Raw genomic sequence first — 17,918 nt, forward strand, 5'->3', positions numbered from 1 at the left:
GGGAAGCAAAATTTACAATGAACATTAAGTTGTCTTTTCTCAGCAAGTACTAAGTCAATTATTTTGAAACCTAGCATATATTGATGTCGTAATCATACCTAACACTACTATCCTTACCTTTTCAGAAACTTTTGCCCATATGAGTAATCAGGAAAGCAAATGTCAAAGAGTGTGTGATTTGCTGAATGCTCTCGTCACACCAAAGGAGATTTCAAGAATAGTTGGAGTGTCCATAAAGACTGTTTATAATGTAAAGAATAGAATGACTATGAGCAAAACTATTATGAGGAGGTCTGGAAGTGGAGGAATCAACAAATACGTACCAAAGATTTTATTAAAGCTCTCAAATCCAAAATTCTAAAGGATCCAACCAAATCCATGAGAAAAATGGCAATTGAACTTGAGGTAGTGAACAAGACCATTAGAAATGCAGTAAAATATGATTTGAGGTTAAAATCTTACACAAGAACACCAAAACACTTGTTGACAACAGCTATGAAGGAAAAGAGATTGGAAAGGTGCAAGTAAATTATTACATGGTTCAAGAAAAAGTCCTCCATTGTAACGATCTTTTCAGATGAAAAGATCTTCAGTGTCGATGCTGTTCTGAACCGCAGAAATGACAGATTTATTGCAAAATCAACAGCTGAGGCTAAGGGGACATTCAAAACAAAACATTCTGCTCAAGTTATGGCTTTTGGAGTTGTGGTTTCCGATAGAAAGAAAGAGCGTATAAAATTCTACAAAGCTGATGAAAAGATCAATATTAATACTTACTATAAGACTCTGAGATACCCGGTATTGCCATGGCTTAAAGCAAATTACCCGGATGGCAATTATGTATGGACACAGGATGGTGCTCCACAACACACAGCTAGAAAAATACAAGATTTCTGCAAATCCAACTGTAGCAATTTTTTGGAATCATGTTTATGGCCACCTTCTAGCCCAGACCTAAACCCTCTGGATTATGCTATTTGGGGCGTTTTAGAACATGCTACCAATAGAACATGACACAGTAATGTCGACTCTCTTAAAGATACTATTAAAGAAAAATGGGAGACTTTGTCTCCCGAATTTTTGAGGAACACTTGCGTAAGTTTCAGGAAGCGTGTGAAGGCAGATATTGAGAAAGAAGGAGAACACATAGAATAAAAATATTTTCTGTTATGTAAATTTTCTTGTGGCAAATAATTCTCATGACTTTTAATAAACTAATTGGTCATACTATGTCTTTCAATCCCTGCCTCAAAATATTATAAATTTTGCTTCCCCACCCTGTATATATATATATATATATATAGTTTTCTAGTTGTTTATCTATCTTCTGTGTGTGTGTGTGCCTCTGCACTTACTCTATTCGCCTGGAAAAGTTCGATGTGTGTGAGTGTGTGTTTATGTGTTGAATTAATTTACTTAACTGATTAAGGTGGTATGTATTGGTTGGGTAATGAAGTTGTGCGATTATTATGTGCCAGTAGACTATACTTATAATAACATTCAGCTCTGTTAATTATATATAGCGCTCTTCTTTCAATTCTGATTTTCTACGGAAATTTTCAATATTATACATATATATATATATATATATATATATGGGTGTGTGTGTATCTATGTACGTACATACATGTGAATTCATATGTACAGGTTGATCTATCTATCTCTCTCACTTACTCTCTCTCTCTCTCTCTCTCTCTCTCTGAATATATATATATTTGTGTATATATATATATATGTATACGCGCGCGCACACACACGCACACGCATACACACACACACACACACACACACACACACACACACACACATATATATATATATATATATATATATATATATACGTGCATGCATACATATATTCGTGCAAATATGCACACATACACACGTTCCTCTTTAATATTATATAACACTGTTGTTATTGTTGAGTTGATTTATTCGAGATAATGAGATTTTCCAGCAAGTGCTCAAATGTCAAACGGCAAAAAAAATCAATACGACATGGTTCACTTAATGAAAGATAACTGTGAACTGCACAGCAAATGGATGGTCATGTCCTTTAAATCTGTAATAGATGCAGATGTAATTGCATATATTTTCACTTTCCCTAAATGTGGCATTTGCTTTCTCATCGCTTATAAACGCTTACTCTTTATAATCGTAGTGTTTCTCTTTGATAGCTCAATTTCACACACTTATTCACAGCCATCTACAATAGACACATTTACGCTCACATTCACACAGATATACACACACACAAACGCACAGAAATACACACCCAGACATATATACTCATCTGTTATACCTATACTCATACTCACATTGTTACACGAGATATTGTAATTCTTTTGTACGAATTTATTTCGGAAGATCAGATTTTCATTCATCCACTGTATACAGCATAGTATTGTAACAAGTGAAGTATATATTATATATATATATATATATATATATAATATATATATGAGTGTGTGTATGTATGTATATATTAAAATTGATCAAAGAACATACTAAGTATGTCTACCTGCTGGAAATAACAGTCAAAACTCTTATCTAAATCGCCAAAATACACTGATAATGACCAACTGTCCGAAGATAAACGGGCTAAGACAATCTATCAGTTTACATTCAAGTATTTGGTCTCACGTGGACCGGTTTCCAGACTGGCATAATAGCCTAACCTTCCTCGGCACGCGTTACCATGACAAGGAGCCCCAACCCGTCGTGTCGAAATCTGCGTTGCAACTGATTCCTTTTGCACCGAATTCATGGCAGCTACCAGTGTGAAAATAATTTCAGTACGGAGCAAATAATTCACCGAGAACATTTTACACACGCACACACACACACACCACACACACACACACACACACACACACACACACACACACACACACATATCTGGATGACCCTTTCACAAAGAAGATCCTTTCGCTCGAGCAACCGAATTATCTGCCCTAAAATTTCCATGTACGTGACTTCGCATTCCATAGAGACATGTACTCTTAACGTAATGTAATTCCTAGATAGAATGAGCGTGACAACTTGTATTACAAAGTGGTATATTTGGAATTGCATCTACAATCCACCATACGGTTTTTGCCTACTCAGTTTGATCTCAGGGTATGGATCCACCCAAGGCTAAGGAAGATAAAATTTTCGCAAGATGGAACGCAATGAATTCGAACTACGCATTTAAGTGGACCCCCGTTAGACTTAATACTGCAGCTATTAACATTTAACAAAACATCTATTATGTGATATTGATATTATTTGCAATACTGAGCAGCTGCTAAGACAAAATTTGAAATTTGTTCTAGTTGTGCAGTGCTAATGTTTATCTTTTATCCCATTCTTGCGGTGGTCATTTGACTGTGACCATGCTGGGCTTCAGTTAAATAAAGGGTTTTAGTTACCTTGAAGAGTTTTCTTAATTGAATCGACTCCAGGACATTTATTTTACCGTGCCGTTTGGCGGACTGCTAAGTTACGGGGGCGTAAACACACAAACACCAGTTGCCAAGCGGTGATGGAGGAACAAACACAGACATACACATAGATATATACATACATATATATATATATATATATATATATATATATATATATATATTATATACATATATATATATGCGACGGGCTTCTTTCAGTTTCTATCAAACGCACTCAAAAAACTTTGGTCGGTTCAAAGCTATAGTATAAGACACTTGTTCAAGGGGCCACGCATTGTGACTGAAACCGGAACCATGTGCTTGGGAAGCAAGTTTATTACCCCGAAACCACGACTGCGCTTATAAGAAAATAGAGTTGTATATGGTTCAAGCTGGCTATTTCCGGATTCGTTTCGTAAGTGGGGCGAGTCGAAGATACCGATGAACAACAGAAACTGTGAAATATCGATATCTGTCGTTCTCGTTGATTTCTTAAAATACTTATATTTCTGGATGGGTTTGGTGTTTTCTTTTCCGTACATGCAAACTACCAATTATCTCGAGCAGCTTGTTATTCCCATCTTTCAGAATAATCCTATGGGATGGTTACGTATGCAGAACTCCCTATAGCTTAGGATAAATATAGTTATAACAAATTCTTTTTAAAATAGAAATTTATATATTCAGTTAAAGTATTGATACATACGCCTCTGTATAACACTAGTGTGTTTGTGACTCTCTTCTCACATCCATATATAAGTTTCTATCCTAAAAGAAATACTTTATTACTATATATATATATATATATATATATAATAAGGCATAGATATTCAAATGCGAATATTTATAAAGATATTATTATTGTTATTACTATCTGAGGTAAATATAAATTGATAATAACAACATTCATATAGGTGGCTGCGTGCGTTAAATAGCGGTAGATACCTATACAATTAACTTTTATACTTATCGTAAGGACACACGAAGCGCGTACCTGCTAGACACTGAAAAATCTAACAGATAACAACAGTAGTCGGGCAAACGATATAAAAATAATATCTTTATAAATATTCGGTTTTGAATATTAACACCTTATTATAGATATTTTTACACTGAAGTTGTACTCAACTTGACTCGAAACAATTCAGAAGGCCCGCAGACGCCAACGTGACGAGCTGGATTATTCACTTGGTAAGACTTGCTGAAGAGAGTTCAAGTTTATCACCAAAACTTGAAATCGTAGTATAAGTATATCCCAATACCAAACTATATAGCATTAAACTGTGATATGTCATGTTTTTTTTGCTCGTTTGCCCGACTATTGTTGTTATCTGTTGAATTTCTCAGTGTCATTGATGGTTAAGTTGAGGTTTCTAAGTACACATTATAGCAGGTTGGCTCTTCGTGTGTCCTTATGATAAACACACACACACACACACACAAACACACACACACACATACACGTATATATGTATGAAGAGAGAGATAGAGACAGAGAGACAGACATAGATATTGATTGAAAAATAGATAGATAATGCTATTACACAACTCCCCACTCTTATAATAGCCAATACATTCGAGATATGAACTAATATATAAAAGAGAAATCATATAGGAAGAACAAATAAAGAAACCAGCGATCATTATATCGTAATGTTAGATGGTAGGACGTGTAGCATAAGGTGAGCTGAGAATTATGTATTAGAATATTTATAATGACAAGATCTGAGTAGAGGAATAAAACAGCAACAACAATAGAAATAATTAAAGATGGTTTATAGAAATATTGATAAGAAATATGTCATTATCAATATTAAAATATAAACCTCAGCTTCATTATAAGAGTATCGGGGCATATGTATGTAAGTATGAATATATATATATATACACATATATATGTATGTATATACACATATGCATATATATAGCTATATATATACATAATATATATATATATATATGTACATTTATACATATGTATATGTATATACATCTATTTATATGTATATATATACATATATATATATATGTATCCATAAATACATATGTGTGTATACATATACATATATATACGCACATACATATGTATACATATATGTATATATACATACACATACACATATATATATATATATTTCTATATACAGATGTATATATACATACACACGCATAAACATATATCAGTTAATATTTACATATGCATATACATAAATTCATGCATATACGCTTACACACATGAAGAATACAATACACAAGTTTAACGTGTTGCATCTACACATACATTTAGAGGTATTGTCCGCTTCTGTAGTATGCCACGAACTTTGCGTCTGATGTTTATGTTTCAAAGGAACACAATAGACTAATAAATTAGTATGTACAGAGTAATCACTAATTATCTATACGGATACACGCACACACACACACACACACACAAATAGACACACACATACTGATAGAAGGTTAAACATCAAAAGCATATCTCACAACACATATCTATCTATCCATCCATCTATCTATCTATCTATCTATCTATCTATCTATCTATCTATCTATCTATCTATCTATCTATCTATCTATCTATCTGTCTGTCTGTCTGTCTGTCTGTCTGTCTGTATGTCTGTCTGTCTGTCTGTCTGTCTGTCTGTCTGTCTGTCTGTCTGTCTGTCTGTCTGTCTGTCTGTCTGTCTGTCTGTCTGTCTGTCTGTCTGTCTGTACATAAGGAAAAGAGAGCGAGGGAGAGGAGAGAAAAAAAGCGAAGTGAAAGAGCCAACACAAAAACAAAAATTAATGAAACTTAATAATAATAATAATAATAATAATGATAATAAATGCCCTCATGCAGTACCAGACAGTGGCTCTCGTGGCTTCTGATATTAACTGATTAGAAGTGTTATCATATACATTGTTTTGTCTTGTTATAGATGGGCTACAGCAAATATTCAGCTCAATACCACAGATTTGCTTGCCAGTTGTTTGACCTTAACCAGCTGAGCATGTCCCTTAGTGGCTGACGATAAATGCACCTGTGATCATGAGCAGAAGTAGTGGGGGCGTATCATAGCCATGTGTTGAAAGGAATTCTTTGAGGTTTGGATAATTCACCTTTCGAAACATAGCTGGTTCGTTCAACATCCTTAAACAATCCTTATTCATGGACCTTTTGAGCGAGATGGGCTACTCGACCTGAAGAAAATTCTAACTGGGCTCCACCTTCAAGGTCATGCGCTGTTTATCTTGATATGAGATCACCATGTCGTGCATATATGGTTGTGATGCATGTGCCTGGTGTACCCTTATCAGACGGGTAGTCATGATGCGGATACTGGGCTTCGTATATTTTACCCCAGTGTCACTTTGATGGCATGCACTGCTCTCTCACATAATAATAATAATAATAATAATAATAATAATAATAATGGTACTTCTTTCTACTATTGACACTAGGCCTGGGGAGGAGAATAGTCGATCACTTCAACCCCAGTACTTGACAGATATTAAATTTCTCAACCTCGAAAGAAAGAAAGGCCAAGTCGACCTCGGAAGAACTCAGGACGCAAAAGCCTTTCCTTGCGTGCTATCGATTCTGCCAGCTCGCCGCCTTACTGCTGCTGCTGCTGCTGCTGCTGTAGCTGCTGCTGCTGCTGCTGCTACTACTACTACTACTACTACTACTATACTACTACTACTACTACTACTTTCTTCGACTGCAACTCTTCAAGGCGGTACTCCAGCATGGCTGCAGACAAATGACTGAAACAAGTAAAAGACAAAAGATATATATATATATATATATATATATATATATATATATAATATATATATATGTATGTATGTATGTATGTGCGTTCGTGTGTGTGCGTATTTTAACTGTATATGTATGTGTATGTATGTAAATACGTATGTATGTATGTGTGCGTACGTATATATGTGCATGTGTGTGTATGTGAATATTTACACATACATATACAGGGGTTGGACAAAATAATGGAAACACCTTAACATTTCAAACAAATTTAATTTAATATGGGGTAGGACCGCCTCTGGCAGTATTAAACAACTTGAATACTATGAGATATAGACTTGTAGAAAGTTTGAATTGTTTCCAAAGGAATATTTTCCCATTCTTCAGCTAGAACAGTCTCCAGTTCTTGTAGTGGTGATGGTGGAGGATATCGACTCCTTACTTGCTTTTCTAAAATGCACCATAAATGTTCAATAATGTTGAGATCTGGGGACTGTGGTGACGAGATAAGATGTTCAACTTCACTAGAACGTTCCTCGTGCCATTCAATATCAATTTAGCCACGTGAATTGGTGTATTATCATCCTGAAAGATTGCGTTTCTCTCCATAGGATGAATTTGATCAGATAAAGTACTTTTGTGACCCTTTCTAACAATTCGCGCAAGAATCCGACGGTCCCTTCTAAAAGCTTTGATTTTCTTCCGGAGTTTTGTTTCGACAAGGAGGTTTTTCCTTCTTTCTCAAAGGCTGTCATTACTTTCAAGACAGCACTTCTTGATACACCAAACATTTCGGCTGTTTCCGTTAGCTAGCGCCTGCCATATAAACACCAACAATTTGACCTGTTTGAAAGTCAGACAGATCTGTCCTTTTAATGAATATCTGATGATATCTGAAAAGAAACAACAAATTTTAGCAAAACATATTAAAGCAACACTAATAATAAATCGAAAAACATAAAAATAAACAAGCTTTTGACGGTTTTATAGATATTTCAAAATTATGATGCTATGTTGCTAGGTGTTTCCATTATTTTGTCCAACCCCTGTATATTTCACGAATGTTTTCTGTTTCATATTTCTTATTCTATTGCAGAATATTGCAGAATAGAAAAAAAATCCATCATTATATTTTGTTGTCTGATTTTTCGTTTTTCTCTTTAAGCTGCAGAAATGTTAGACTAAGAAAAGTATTGATAAGTTAAGTAGAAATTTCAAAACCGGATTCTCAGTGCTTATAGTATTTGAATATTAACGATATCTTTCCATTATTATATTGATTTCAGGAAAGATATCTTAAATTCACTTGGATTTTATTTACATTTTTAAAGAAAATATTTTAAACTGTTGCTTATTTCATTTTGAGAACTGTATTTCTCTATTGAAATAACCAAGCATATGATTTTATGAAATATTGAAAAACTACAACGTCAAAAAAAAAAAAAAGTAATAATAATATGAAGAAAAACACCACAGCTTAATCATCTAAGTGTCAAACTTTTAGTGGATTATATTGATTGGGGTTTAAGACTTCTTAATATTTTTGTGCTGAAAATATCCGAGAAATTGTCTCTGGGTGAAAGGACCGGTTGATAAAAGTGATATAATATTTAAAAGTCGATTGATATATACACTCAGATGTAGAACTCTCATTTATTCTCAGGTAACAAGATCTCTTTGCCACATATTTTGACGTCAAAGAGAGGAGGAGAAATGCGACTTGGCTTATGTTTTCATGCAACGATTAGGCAAATACTATACATTAGTATACCGCTCCATGTTTTCAATAGATGCAGGCATAGCGTATTTTTATTTCGTAATCACGTGGTTCCGGTTTGAATCCCATTCTCACTGAGTGGCATCTTTGGTAAAATGTTGAGCTGTGAGTGAAACTTGATAAATGCAAACTATGTAAAAACTCTCATCGTGCATACAACTTAGATATTCCAAGTTACGGATATAATATGTATTTATATTCTGTTTAAGTTAGGGAGTGAGTTTCCGGAGCTTGCTGGGGGTTTATACCGAGATGATTCCTTGTTCACCGTTAGGAATGTTTCTAATAGGAAATTAGATCTATATAGAAAGGAATTTCACTGGTTTTTAAAATGTAATTTCGGTTTATCTATCACCACAGAAAATGTACCAGAATCTATTAACCTTCTCGATATTAACTTTATTCTGATTACTGGTATTTACGAACCTTATCATAAGCCTAACTCTAATCTGAAATATATTAATTCAGAAAGTAATCATCCAGGCTGAGTTAAAAAATTTCTAATTTACAATATTTCTAGGAGAATTTCTGCCTTATTTTCATGTAAGGAAGATTTTGATAAGAATGCTGATCATTATAATATAACCCTTAATAAGTCTAGTTACAATAGGGAAATTGAATACTTTGATATCTCTAGCACTGGTTATACTGATCAATCGAATCTTACTAGGCGCAAGAGTTGCTATGTGGTAAGTAGCTTGATTACCAATCACATGGTTCCGGGTTCAGTCCCACTGCGTGGCACCTTGAGCAAATGTCTTCTACTATAGCCTTGGGCCGACCAAAGTCTTGTGAGTGGATTTGGTAGACGGAAACTGAAAGAAGCCCGTCGTATATATGTATATGAATGTATACATGTGTGTGTGTGCTTGTGTGTCTGTGTTTGTCTAGCCAACATCGCTTCACAACCGATGCTGGTGTATTTACGTCCACATAACTTAGCGGTTCGGCAAAAGAGACCGATAGAATAAGTACTGGGCTTACAAAGAATAAGTCCTAGGATCTATTTACTCGACTAAAGGCGGTGCTCCAGCATGGCCGCAGTCAAATGACTGAAACAAGTAAAACAGTAAAAGAGAATGGATATGGATTTGATTTTAAAATGCTCTAAATCTAAACAGAGGAGTGTATATGGATCTGGAAATGCACATAAGAACAAAGAGAATAATCCTTTAACTCCAGTTGCTAATGTTCATAAATATAAATGGAATTACGTGCTAAAAGGTAATAATTCTAAGTTGGTCTATAAGGTTAATAATTTAGGTCATTCTAATTTAGTTCTGGACAAGAATAACATTATAAGGCATATTATTCCGTTTGCCAGTAAAGTAACTTAGTTGGTGCTGTTTATAGATTGTTTTTGAAACATTTTGATAAAAAAAAGTAGACACTATGAGATTTTGAATCCGAGATCCCTTAAGATTACTTTTTCGGTTTCTCGGAATCTATCTTAGATTATATCTTCTATTAATGAAAAGAAATTATTTGGTTTTTATCATCGTGTTAGCTCAGTTAATGTTAGCAAGATCGATTCCTTGGATGCTAATGTTATTGATTTTTCCATTAGCCAGTGTGGTAGTAATGGTTTTGATTCAAATATAAGTTTTATTAATAATGAGGAGGGTAGTTATTTGCTTAATAATAATTCAATAGTTGAAAGCACGAGTAGGGATGGAAATTCCCTTTGTGATTGTAGAAACAAAGAAAATTCTTTGGAAATTTTGCTAAACGTAAAGAAGTAGTTTATCACGCTAAATACATTTCTGAGACTAATATTTACTTTCATTTTGGTTCATACGCGAATTATATTAAGAAAAGGGTTTCGAATCATTATCATTCCTTTAGGAACAGATATAGGGCTTCTAGCAGTCTTAGTAATTTCATCTGGAATCTTAAAGATCATAATAAAATGTTCTAGAAGATTGGTAAAAAAGTTCTGTTCCCTTTGTTCTGAAGAATTATTTTTTAATCGTTTTAAATACTTTCGTGGGTATTATTCTAAGATCCCTGTAGTAGTGTCAACTGTGTTGAAGCATTCAAAAGAGGTTTATATTTTGCAATATGTTAATGCGGCTATTTTAGGTTGCATTGTTCCTAAATTTAGAGAGGGGAATATTCTAAAGTTGGGTTGCTCATTAGTGACTCAAATGTCGACGTGTTCATTTGATGCTATTTTCTGTTTTCCGGTATTTTAATCTGGGATCTATGTACAGTCATGCTCTGGCGTAGACTGTTTTTAGTTTGACCAATGTATTGCTCTCGACACCCTGGGCAAGTTAACACATATTCAGGTTTTCCGAAGCACATGTGAAGTTGTTTTTCACAGAAAAACGTTGACCCTGTTCGAAGGAGAACTCTGATCGCTCAATTAGTTTGACGCATATACCACAGGGCCTGTGTTAGAATACTTTTCATTGACTTGGGTCGTCTAGTGCTCGTTATGATGGTATGCATTTGGAGGATTTGATTCATTCTATGGTCCCTTTTTAATAAAGGAATGTTCTAGAGGATGGTGTCGACGGCCTCATTGTTTAGAGGTTTGTGTGTGGATATGTATTGTGGGGCTTTTAGTTGTAATTCATTCTTTAGATTGGGATATCTGAATTCATGGATATAGAGTTGTAGGGCACGTTCGAAACCTATATGAATTAAGGATGGTGGATAATTCTTGCTGATAGTGTAACTTTTAGCTCATGTAGTCGTGTGTCCTTGGTGTTTTATTCATTTACTATAGTGGTCTTTTGGGCATGTTGAAAGAGATATTAATTCTAGTGTGCCTGATGTGGCATGGGTTGAATGGTATATATTGCTTGGAGTCAGTGTTCTTACACTATATGTCAGTTTTTCTGTTAAATTTCTTATTGAACATGTCGAGGAATAGAAGCTGTTGATGGCTATATTCCATCGTAAATTGAATGTTTATTTCAAGTCCATTTAAAAGTGCTTAAAATTCTTTCTCTTCATATTTTGATGCCAAAGAATGAAGCAGTCATCTAGATAACACTTCCGGTAATTTTCTTATTTGAAAAAGTTGAAAAGTGAGAAACCGGTACTAACCATTACTAAATGTATTTCATGATAAACTTATTTTAGCATTTTCTATCATGTCTTATTTTCCCTATTTATCGATATGAACTTTTTACATAAGTATATATATATATATATATATATATATATATATATATATGCGCATATATATACACATACATACATACATACACACACACATATATACATACATATATTCATACATACACACACACATATCTATATATGCATATATACATACACATATATTTATATAAATACTATATATATATATACTTATGGAAATATTTTCTTGTATACATACGTATATAATATATAATATATATAATATAAATAAATATATATATATATATATTATATATATATATATATATATATATATATGTCTGTGTTTGTATTTGTGTATGTCTGTGAACTGTCCATATATGCATGCTTGTGTGTTTGTACAATATTTACTCTATGTCTTGCTTTCCGATATATGTACATCAAGTTATAGATGTACTTTCTAACAAAACAATTAGGAACATTTACTTGACATGTCATTAAATATGATTATTTCAGTTATAACATCAAAGATAGTTTCCCTTCATGTTTGTCAAGTCAATAACAGATATCGATGTAGACTACTTTTGAAGATATATCAATGCGCAACAATTCATATACTTTCGCACACACAGATACACACACTCACGCAAATATGTGTGTATTCTTATGTATATATGTATATTTTATATAGATATACATATATGTATATATATCTATATATATATATATATATATATATAATATATATACAGATATATATATACATACATATATATATACACATATATATATAGATATATATAAATATATATATATATATAATTATATATATATATATATATATATATATATACATATACTATATATATACATATATATATATATATATATATACATATATATATACATACATATATATATATGTATATACATATATATATAACATATATATACATACATATATATATATATATATATAATATATATATACATACATACATATATATTATATATATACATATATACATATATATATATTAAATATATATATATATATATATAAATATATATACATAGGTATATATATATATATATATATATATATAAATATATATACATAGGTATATATATATGTATATATATATATAATACATAGGTATATATATATGTATATATATATATATAAAACGTACGTATATATATATGTGTATATATATATATATATATATATGAAGGGTAAGGGTAAAGACCACTTTGAATGACCATGGGATGGTACCAAGAAAGTTACCCTTCGAGGCACAAGTACAAGCATGGTTGTTTATGGAAGGCCACCAGCTGCCCATGCATACAAGCCTCCCTTCTCCACGCCACTGATGTCGTCCAAAGGACACTCAAAGCCCAATACATCTTGGCACCAGTGACGGCTGAACTCATTTCCACAGAAGAAGTTAACTGGAGCAACGTGAAATAAAGTGTCTTGCCCAAGAACACAACACATAGCCCGGTCCGGAAATCAAACTCACTACTCTATGACCCTTCATAAATATATATATGATTATATACATACATGCATTACATGCATGCGTACATACATACATTCATGCATACATACATACATATCGCAGGGGCTACTCTTCCTGTCAATGCTATTGTTATCCTCTAATATGTACACATGCATTGCATTTTGCTGGTATGATTCCTGCTTCTCCTCCATGTTTTTTTTAGGTAAGTCAGTCCAGCCTCTTTTAAGTTGTACGAGACACTTGTATACATTGAGTTCCAACTCTGTAGTTCTTCCCACTTTTGGGTATGCATACATTATACTCAATTCTTTCTTTACTGTTCATCAGGTTATGTCTGAGTGACACAATGCGCCATTCAAAGGCTGTTTGGGCAAGTGTCTTCTACTATAGCCTCGGGCCGACAAAATCCTTCTGAGTGGATTTGGTAGACGGAAACTGAAAGAAGCCCGTCGTATATATGTATATATATATATATGTATATGTATGTGTGTGTGTGTTTGTGTGTCTGTGTTTGTCCCCCTAGCATTGCTTGACAACCGATGCTGGTGTGTTTATGTCCCCGTCACTTAGCGGTTCGGCAAAAGAGACCCGATGGAATAAGTACTGGGCTTAGAAAGAATTAGTCCCGGGGTCGAGTTGCTCGATTAAAGGTGGTGCTCTAGCATGGCCTCAGTCAAATGACTGAAACAAGTAAAGAGAGAGATATTCTCACACACATTCGTTATATATATGCAACAGAAGCAATATTTCATTAAAATTCTGGTTCTGTGTATGACACTTAATGCAAATTTATAATGGAAAGCAAATTAACTGTGGTATTCGTCCGGAGATAATATCCCGTATTGATTTTCTCTATTTAAAACACAAATATATGAATACCAGAAGAAAATTACCCAGCAGTGGGGGTGAGAATACTAGATGCGCATTTCTATCTGGGTGGGTTTTGTCAGTAGCAAATACTCTATGCTTTCAACTGCATGCTCAGACAAAATTAGTTGCAAGGAAAACCTGGGCTTGACAAACTAATGCTTTGGAAAGAAGAATACAATTATTGGAATTATTTAGAGGAGTGTTCATGCATTCGTGTTAGAAGGTTTCCTCCTGTTTACACTGGTGGTTCTAGTAGTGAAGTTTATGGTGCAACTTCCGTGCACTTTGACGCAAGGTGTATTAAATTAATGAAACACCTATTCATAAAGTGTAAGAGAACTCTAGCAACGTTGAAAATACATTTAAATTAAGCTGAAGAATATATCATATACCTAGTGTGCAGTGCTGTTTTATATACTATCCTGCCTAGTCAAGGATTTTCGTGCATGGTTATAATAATGAGCAGCATCGTTAAAGAATTTACTATCAAAAGATTAACTGGCTATACCTTTACTAATATCATTTACTAATTTTTAAGGATTATTGGAGAAATGTTGAGTAATATTAGAGTAATATCTTGTTAGGTTGTAGGAGAACGGTTATATGTCAGAAATTAACTCTGTTTCGATCCGTATATACTTGAGGTCTTTAAGTCAAACTCTATGAAAACAGATGTACTTCTTCTAAACAGCATTTATTGAGGGTGATTTAATTAATAGGCTATCATCCTAACAGAGGTCGAAATTTTCAAAGCAAAGTCTTTTACAAATTAAGTAATATAAATGCAATCATCAATTCACAAACTTTAGCCCTATCATATGATTCTATGGTTAGATAAAACAATTCCTGGTCATCATCGAATAATTTTAAACAGCTATCACATTCAACTGATATATCTTAGTATGAATATCTGAATCACAAACTGGAATATTTTCTGTATCAAATTGTTTGTCGCAAGAGTATAGAGAGCTATACTCTTGTAAGAGTATATCGTACCAAACTGGAGCGAGGAAACATCACATGAATAAAAGTATATCGCATGTTCTGTGCGAGAGAAGTGTAAGAAGTGTAAAGATGAATGTGTGGCGCATTTTCTGACGGTCTTTCAGAATCAAAACTGAACAATTACTTATATTTCAATGTGTGTATGAATAATTTTGCTTATATTGTGTGATGCCGCTTCCTTACATATATCGTTGGACATTCGATAAAATGAAACCTGTGTTTGATTCAAGAAGCTATGTCATTTATTCTCTCTCTTTCTCTCTATCGTTGGATAACATACGTGCTTTTCTCGGGTTATTCTTTTCCCTCACTCTGAACTTCCTCCTCCTTCCTCTCTTTGAAAAATAGTCATGCCCGAAAAAGTTTTAAGCTTTCCCTGAGCGCCAGTCTAATACATTTATTGTGTACGTCCTCTTGCTTTTTGTCGTTTTTCCTGTTTTAGTTTTTGATTTCCCTATATATATATTTATATATAGATCATGTAGACTCATTTACATATCTTTGTAGTAAAGTGAATTCGAGCGTTTCCCTTGATGATGAAATCATTAATCGTCTTCCAAAGGCAACCAACGCATTTGGCACACTCATCATCGCCTACAGAATGAAAGGGGCATTAAACATGACACCAAAATACAGGTCTATAAAGTTGCCATTCATTCTACTATATATATACATGCATACATAGGCCGAAAAAATTCCATAATCCTGAAGGAGTCGGGTTCCTATTAGAGGCCGGCGGACTTGAAGTTGCACAGAACCGAATCACACTATTGTAAATAATAATATATCAATATATAAATGTGTTGAGTACCCTTTTCGTTCATTTGTCCACACACACACACACACACACACACACACACACACACACACACACCACACACACACACACACACACACACACACACATATATATATATAAAGTAAATCCCCAAAAAACGAAGAACAAACACAAAACAAGCAAGCGATGACGTGGGTACATGAGAAGTATTAGCAGACGCTCAGGGAAGGAAAGAAAGATGGTTTAACGTTTCGAGCAGAGCTCTTCTTCAGAAACAGAGGAAAGTTCAATAGAAAAGAAAGGCGGAGGAAGACAATCGCCAACGATTCATATGTGGTTATATTTTGAAGGACTGTTACATTCTGAAAGACCATCAGAAAATACGCTACACATTCATCTGTACACTTCTCTACACCTCTCTATACTTCTCTCGCACAGAACATGCGATATGCTTTATTCACGTGATATTTCCACGCCACAGTTTGGTACGATAGCTCTCTATACTCCTTTAACTAAAACTTTGATATAGACTATATTCCAGTTTGTAATTCGGATACACACACACGCATCCACAACATACTCTCTTTAATCTTTTATTTTGTTTCAGTCATTTGGCTGTGGCCATGCTGGGGCACCGCCTTTAGTCGAGGAAATCGACACCAGGATGCCTAGTACTTATTCTATCGGCCTCTTTTGCTGAACCGCTAAGTTACGGGGACGTAAACACACCACCATCGGTTGGACAAACTGACACACAAACATATACACACACATACATACACACACACACACACACACACACACACACACACATATATATATATACGACGGTCTTCTTTCCGTTTCCATATACCAAATCCACTCACAAGGATTTGGTCGCCCTGAGGCTATAGTAGAAGACACTTGCCCAAGGCGCCACGCAGTGGGACTGAACCCGGAGCCATGTGGTTCGTAAGCAAGATACTTACCACACAGCCACTCCTACGCCTATATATATAGATTGACGCTAAATCTAATTTTTTTCTCCCTTTGCTTACTCATTCTGATTGAAGCGCGTAGGCTCGAAACGTAAAAGAGTTTCTCTCCTTCCTTACCGTCAAACTACTATACCTGCTTCTTGTTTATACACCTGTCTTCGTCTTCTGTTTTTCTGTAAAGTTCAGCTATATATATCCATACACATACATATATATATAGAATTAAAATTATCCATTGGCAAAAATACTCACCTTTATCAAATTGGGAAGGATTTATACCTTTATGTTGACTTCATTCATAAGTACATTTGCTCTGATTTATATGTAAAACCATTAGTTATTGAATGCAATACAGATTGTTAACCAATACCGTGTTCATGACTCGAATGAGAGGAAGTTTACAAGCATACTAAAGATCCCTATTTTTTACAGTAATTTGTAATCTGAATGAGAAATAGTAACCTCTTGCTCAGTAAAATATTAGTGAAGAAATATTGCTATGACAACATTACTTAATAAAATACCGGCACAAGTTAACATTAATTGATTTAAATATAATTTTACATGTCTGACAATGTCGTACCGAAGAGGATATTAATGAAATTTATATAACTTGTTTTTTCTTAAATATTTACCTGCTTCTTGTAAACCAATTTATTCATATCTGGTTGTTTAACAAAGTTCTGTGACTGATATAGGTTACAACACCTAATATTAAAATCTAT

General features: G+C 33.9%; 1 protein-coding gene and 1 long non-coding RNA gene across 3 annotated transcripts in view; both read left to right on the top strand.

The window, feature by feature from the left end:
- The window catches only part of LOC115209347 (G-protein coupled receptor GRL101), an 804,611-nt gene that overhangs the window by 131,154 nt on the left and 655,539 nt on the right, over positions 1–17,918 (top strand). The window lies entirely within an intron of this gene.
- LOC118762475 lies at positions 158–12,073 on the top strand. Its single transcript, XR_004998229.1, has 3 exons — positions 158–169; positions 6,545–6,547; positions 11,991–12,073. It is a non-coding gene; the product is annotated as an uncharacterized LOC118762475 (long non-coding RNA).

This window comes from Octopus sinensis, linkage group LG3, assembly GCF_006345805.1.
Source record: "Octopus sinensis linkage group LG3, ASM634580v1, whole genome shotgun sequence".
Taxonomy (NCBI): Eukaryota; Metazoa; Mollusca; class Cephalopoda; order Octopoda; family Octopodidae; genus Octopus; species Octopus sinensis.